Below are 6,597 nucleotides of genomic sequence, written 5' to 3'. Positions count from 1 at the left end.
TACTTTTGCAGGCTCAAGTTGTTAGGCCTGTAGTCAGCCTAGCCTTGCTGTCTTGTGGACGCGGACGTGGTGGGTGCGAGCAAGCGCGCCGCTAGGCCTAGTGACCGGCGTGTTCGACAGGTTGGACATGGAGCCCCAGAAGAAAAGAAAAAGGCTTACTCTGGACGAGAACGCGGCCATAATTCGTGCTGTAACAAGTGGACAGAAGAAATGTGACGTGGCTGCAGCACATGGCATTCCAGCCAGTACCCTTTCTACAATATTGAAGGGGAAAGACGACATCCTCCGCGCCACTTCGTCTGGGAACCTCGCGCACAAAAAAGCACTCAAGACTACCCCCCATGGCAAGGTGGAAGAGGCCCTTTTCGCATGGTTTACGGATGTGCGGGCAAAGAACATTCCCGTCAGTGGTGACCTGCTGCAACAAAAAGCTCGCTCTTTCGCATGCCTGCTGGGTGATGACGAGTTTAAAGCAAGTCCTGGCTGGCTGTCGCGCTTCAAAAAACGGTACAGCATCGTCGGGAAGGTGCTCAGCGGTGAAGCGAGCTGTGTGAACATGGCTGTAGTCGGCGACTGGCTGTCAGAAAATGTGCTCGACATTCTTGGAAAATACACTCCCAGCGACGTCTACAATGCCGACGAGAGCGGCCTCTTTTACCAGATGCTACCTAAAAAGACTCTCGCGCTGAAGGGCCAGACGTGCCATGGCGGTAAGCACAGCAAACAGAGGCTCACTCTCTTGCTGTGCGTTAACATGGACGGCAGCGACAAACGAGACCCCCTTGTTATCGGCAAGAGCGCAAGGCCGCGATGCTTTAAGGGCACGAAAAGGCTTCCTGTGAAGTACGTTGCAAACTCAAAAGCTTGTATGTCGCGTGCCATTTTCACCACATGGCTCGAAGAATTTGACAGCGACATGCGCCGCCAGAAAAGGAACGTCTGCCTGTTGCTGGATAACTGCACCGCCCACTACGTGCCAGCAGTTGAGCTCACCAACGTGGAGCTCCGGTACTTCCCCCCAAATGCTACGTCCGTGGTCCAGCCTCTAGACCAAGGGATTATTAATAGCGTTAAGTGCGCATACAAGCGTTGAGTCGCTGAAAGGGTTCTTCTGAACCTGGACCTGAAGCGCGATACGAAGATCGACGTCTTCATGGCGGTTGAGATGGTGGCGGCGGCTTGGAGGGCAACAAGGCAGTCGGTAATTGTCAACTGCTTCAGGAATTCTGGCTTCGGTACGCCAGGCCGCGAAACTGCCGAAGCTGCACCGGACTGCGCGGGCGCCGTGCACCAGCACGAAGATGCCTGGGAGCGCCTTCGCTTAGCGGATGAAGTGCCGACAGGGATGAGTTTCTCCGACTACGTAAACGCTGACGCAAACGCCGTCACGACTGAAGTTCTGGATGACGGGGACATCTTGAGGCTTGTTGGAAGCGTGGAGGGAGTGGCGGCTGACGATGTTGACAACGACAGTGAGGTTACCGAAGCTCCCGTGCCGACACCAGGCCAAGTGATGGATGCGATTGACCTGCTGCGGCAGTTTGCTGGAGCACACGAGGGAACCGAAGATGCGCTGGATGCACTTCAGGCCTACGAGAAGTCAGTCCGGCCGCTGCTCACAAAGCGCACGCAAGCAAAGATAAGCGACTTCTTTGCTGGAAAATAAACGTGTAGTCCCCTGTGGCCCTCTTCGTTGAGGTAACAATTCTCGTTCTCTTTCTTTACGTGCTAGCGATCTCGGTCGTTTCGGTAGGCCGCAATTTTACATTTTCAGCGCATTTACGCTGCGCAAATATGATGCCACCGTAGTTTTCTGGATGCCGCTACGCTACATAATCGATTGTGCCGAATTAAATGTTCGAAAAATGCCTCACCCGATTTAGCGAAGTTCCTGATTTAACGAAATAATTCGCGGCTCCCCTCGACTTCGTTAAATCGAGTTTTAACTGTAAGTGTATTTGTTAAGAAAGTTTGGAAATTGATATGCAAGTGTTTGTGAGCACATGTTGGTCCTAATTTTTGAAGTACAAACTTTTCGTTGCGAGTGTTGTAATGGTGGTCGGGTCTAGTGCAGAGTGATGGTGCGTCATATTCACTACTCTATATTTTTCAAAAGATGTGCATCATATTCAGAGTTACCGAATAAGACGAGACGCAGGTCTTAAAAGTGAAAAACGAATGTGAAATTTGGAGTTTTTCAAAAATCACATGTTTGGATAGAATATACCGTATTTTCGCGATTCTAAGCACCCCCCCCCCCCCCCCTTTTTCAAACATAAACACCTGAAAAAAAATTTGCATGTGAATGTAAGCACCCCCCTCCCAACAAGAAATTTGAGATCGGAGATGCCGGTATCGCCGAGTGCCGGAGTCGCGAAAGGCCGCTGGCGCTTGGTTTCAACGTCAGTTAATAGATGGCAGCACATACCGCCATTTTACACTTTCGCATTCATGCAGGTTGCGAAATAGGGTGCGTTGCCGTACCCTCTATCGAAGATATTTTGTCTGTTTGGTCTCCTTGCACTTGTTGCAGTCGCTTGTTTAGTCTGTTAAGCCTATTTGTCCGCGTTAGCCTCGCAATCGTATTCCGTTCACTGTTTGCACGTGGTTTGCAGAAGTCGTCCATCATGAGTGTGAAGAGAACTTCATACACAATGAAGTTCAAGAGAATGGTTATTCCTTACGCGGAAGACAACGGAAATCACGGCGCTGCTGAACAGTTCAGAGTGCGGCGTTCTGCGCAAGCCGAGGCTGGGTGGAGCGGATGATGAAGAGGAACGGTTTCTCTTTGAGACGCCGCACCACTATCTGCCAGAAGCTACCGGTGGACTTCAAGGACAAGCTTGTCAACTTCTAACGTTATGTGATGAAGCTGCGTCGCGAATCTCGCTACGGACTCGGGCAGATCGCCAATGCCGATGAGACCCCTGTGTACATCGAGATGCCAAGGATGTACACCGTGAACGAAGTAGGCGCCCGAGATGTAAAAGTGCGTATGACTGGCTATGAGAAGCAAAGGGTGACCGTAATGCTGTGCATCACAGCCGACGGTCGGAAACTTGCACCCTTCATCATCCTCAAAAGACTAGTCACAAGAGCGACTAGTCGACCGTGGTGAAAACTGATGGCAAGCGGGCTACTCTCCAATCTTTACTTCATTTACTTCCTTTAGAACATTTATTCTTTCATTTTGATTGTAATAAATTCATATTTCTTGGGCAAATTTCGTATTTTTGGGGCATGTTCAAAATCTAAGCACCCCCCTCTTTGAACATCGCAGGTGTGAAAAGAAGGGGGTGCTTAGAATCGAGTAAATACGAGTCTAAAGCACCTGCCTGCAAAGTTCAAATGTCATATTCGACATCTAAGTATAAAAAAACAATAATTACAATGCATCCGCGACGCTCAAATCGCGAGTCCAAGGCAAAAAATAGTCTAACTCCACAACCGCCTTGCTTCACAGCCAATCGTCAGATCGCGGCCATCTTGCTCTTGTTGGGGAGCTGGTGCTCTTCCCGACGTTCTGATGCCACTCACTATCACGACAACCTTGAAGAGTCCGCATTCCACGGGTTTTCATAACCTTAATAACGATTGTTAGTTGGCCCATGCGCGCACGTCACAGGTACATCGTGCCATGCGCTCCTGTCATAGGCTAAAACGTGCTCCTTACCTCCACTCGGTGAGCGCACCTCGAGCAGCGCAAGGGGAGCGTAGGGAAGCGTCGTCTGCTTCGCCTTGGCCTCTGCTTTTTTTCCGTGGCTCAGTGCACGTTGTTTCGTTTACGGTTGGAGGTTCGCGTCAGACATTTTCGATTGCCCGAAATGAAACTCTTGCAACTTCGTAGCACGAGTTTCATTTCGGGCAATCGAAATGCAGAGGAACTCTCGGTTGAAAGAGAGCACGCGGCAGACTTTCAGAAGGAAGGCGCTATGTGCGTGGAAAAGCGGAAGACGTCACATCCAAGTTCGCCGCTACGATCTTCGCCACTGTTGAACTCATCATCATCATCATCATTTATTAAACCTTGAAGGCCATTGCTGGAATTACTCAAGGTGGGATTAACTGCTGAAGAAACATTATATAAAGGAACAAACAAAAAAGTGGGTTACATGATGGAAAACATTGTTATATGAAGCAGCAAAAACAGGAAAAAAAAAACACTTAAAACATTTTTAGGGATATGCCGGGAGCATCAGCTAGCCTACCCATTGACGATGCTGCGGCCTCAAGCTCCTGGTATGGATGACTCAAGTTCTGCCGGCAAAACTCAAGTCGACTCCGCGTACTACTCTTCAGCCGAGCAGGCGCAGCGTGCCAAGCGATCGGAACAATGCAAGCACGTCTTATCAGGGAGGTCAGCGACCCAACGGAGGACAAGGAGTATGGCTTGGCCGTCAAGCTTGTGCTCGTCTGCAGCACTTGTGACTTCCAGAAGAAGGAGTTCTCCTCTCCCAGAGTTGCTGGAACAGACAAGATCACTCCCTTTGAAGTCAACATAAGAGCCCTAAAGGGGATCCAGTTGATTGGCAAAGGAGTGACAGCCCTAGCAGACTTCTGTGCTTGCATGAATATCTCATCAGGGCCTGCGCCACAAGACATACCGGGGACACTTGAAAATGTTTGTATGGGCTTGTGAGAATGCAATAACCGACAGTGAAGCTGCCAGTGTTGCTGTGATCAAGGAGCTGTACACAGGCTTCATGAACCCAATTGGCAACATCAATGTCGTCTTCGATGGATCATGGATGACCTGAGAACGCTGCTCCCGCATTGGTGTAAGCTGCATGGTGGAGCTGTACTCTGGCCTAGTCATTGATCATGTGGTATACTCCAACTTTTGCCTTGGATGTGCCTTTGGACTGGAGTCCGAGTATGATGGCTACAGCGACTGGTATGCAACCCACGACTGCCAGAGGAACGTTGAGTGCAATGCTGGCCGTATGGAGCTGGAGGCTGCACTCACAATGTTCCAGAAGTCTCTGACCAAGCATGGAATCCGCTACACCACAGTACTTTCAGATGGGAGAGCCAGACATTCCAGGCCTTGTGTGAAGCGAAGGTTTGCGGCTTCACCGAGATAGACAAGAGGGACTGTGTGAATTATGTCCACAAGCAGATGGGAGTTGCCTTGTGCAACATCGTTGAGAAGAAGGCACAAGGTCAATCACTCGGTGGGAGAGGCAAGCTGACGCAGGAAAAGATAAAGAAGATAGCTAACTATTATGGCTATGCTCTCAGGAGCAACAGCCATGATGTTCTTCGAGGGATGAAGAGGGCAGCAGAAGCCACACTCCTGCACATGACCTCCACAGACAGCGCCCCAGACCACAGCAAGTGCCCCGACGAAGCTGAGTCCTGGTGCAAGTTCAACAGGGCCTTGGCAAACAGTGAACATCTGCAGCCACACAGAATATTCATCGCCGAATGCGAGGGCCATAGCAGTACCGGACCCTGCGTCTTGGGAAGCACAAGCAGCAAGCAGAGGCCCAACTTGATTGCCCCACGAGTGCCATCGCCGCCACAGGTCAAGCCCAGCCAAGATCATCGCGACGAAGTCAATTTTATCGCAGATACGCATCACGGCGAGCTTCGCCTTCTCTTGACCAGCTTTGCTGGTACCATCACCGATTCGGTGAGTGAGCTGCTAAGTGCGAACCCTGCACGTTGTCGAGAAACGCTGAGGCCCGGCACTAGCAGCGGCAGGTGACCGAAGCCAGCTTACAAGCCACTTGTTATATGTTGTCGATCGGATCGCAGTGCATTGTTTCCTCATTTACACCTACACCATGTTCAAGAAAAGCCTGGACGTACTGGGGCAGGTCACGGCTGTGGTCGAATGAAAGGCAAGGTTTCAGAAGAAATTACCTACGCTGTTCGAGATCTCCAAAAGCCACTGCTGGGTATGACAGCAATCGAGTCCCTCGGTTTGGATAGCTTTCTTAACGTCTCCCACAGCAAATACGGATACGGAAGTACCGGTTTTGATGCCCTCAAAGAAAAAAAATTATTATTACTATTAAAACGCAAGCCGAGGCCGCTTAAATTTACCGCACTAGGGGCAAAGCAGAAGTGAAAAGGCAATGGAAATTGAAGAAATATCAGTTTATGTTTTGACTGCCCTCATCCTCACAGCTAAGGTCCTTCCATTTGTAATCCACTTGGTGACTGACTACCCAGATGTGCAGCAGCACAGTGCAGCTTGTCTGGTGGTTCCTTTTTCTTTGGTGTGAGCTCCTCCGCAGCCCACAAGCAAAGCAAGGCGCGAAGCAGAAGCACCAAGACACAAACACCAGACCACTCTGGAGCAGAAACTAAAAAATGCGCAAGCAGAAAAAAACACTGTTGAATTCAATACACGATCACACTCATTCTTGTTCTGGTCCCTCCACATAAACGAACACCTTGTGTTGCATGATTGCATGAACACAATCGGTAGTCTTGGCTTGGCTTGTGTTGACTTGACTTGGCCTGGCCTGATTTGGCTTAAATTGGCCAGAGCCCGCATTCCCACGTGACACGTTCCATTTCTGTGGCGTGCTTTTCGGCACGCATTGTACAAACACAAAAGCGATAAAAATGCTTTTTATGTTTCCT

At 50.0% G+C, this 6,597-nt stretch overlaps 1 pseudogene; it reads left to right on the top strand.

Moving 5' to 3' along the window:
* Positions 1 to 522: 522 nt before the first annotated feature.
* On the top strand, positions 523 to 1,666 carry LOC120838767 (annotated as a pseudogene).
* Positions 1,667 to 6,597: the final 4,931 nt, after the last annotated feature.

The sequence above is a fragment of the Ixodes scapularis genome, unplaced genomic scaffold, assembly GCF_016920785.2.
Source record: "Ixodes scapularis isolate PalLabHiFi unplaced genomic scaffold, ASM1692078v2 PGA_scaffold10__122_contigs__length_95168666, whole genome shotgun sequence".
Taxonomy (NCBI): domain Eukaryota; kingdom Metazoa; phylum Arthropoda; class Arachnida; order Ixodida; family Ixodidae; genus Ixodes; species Ixodes scapularis.
Note: the sequence above shows the minus strand (reverse complement) of the source record. Positions and strands in the feature narration are given on the sequence as shown.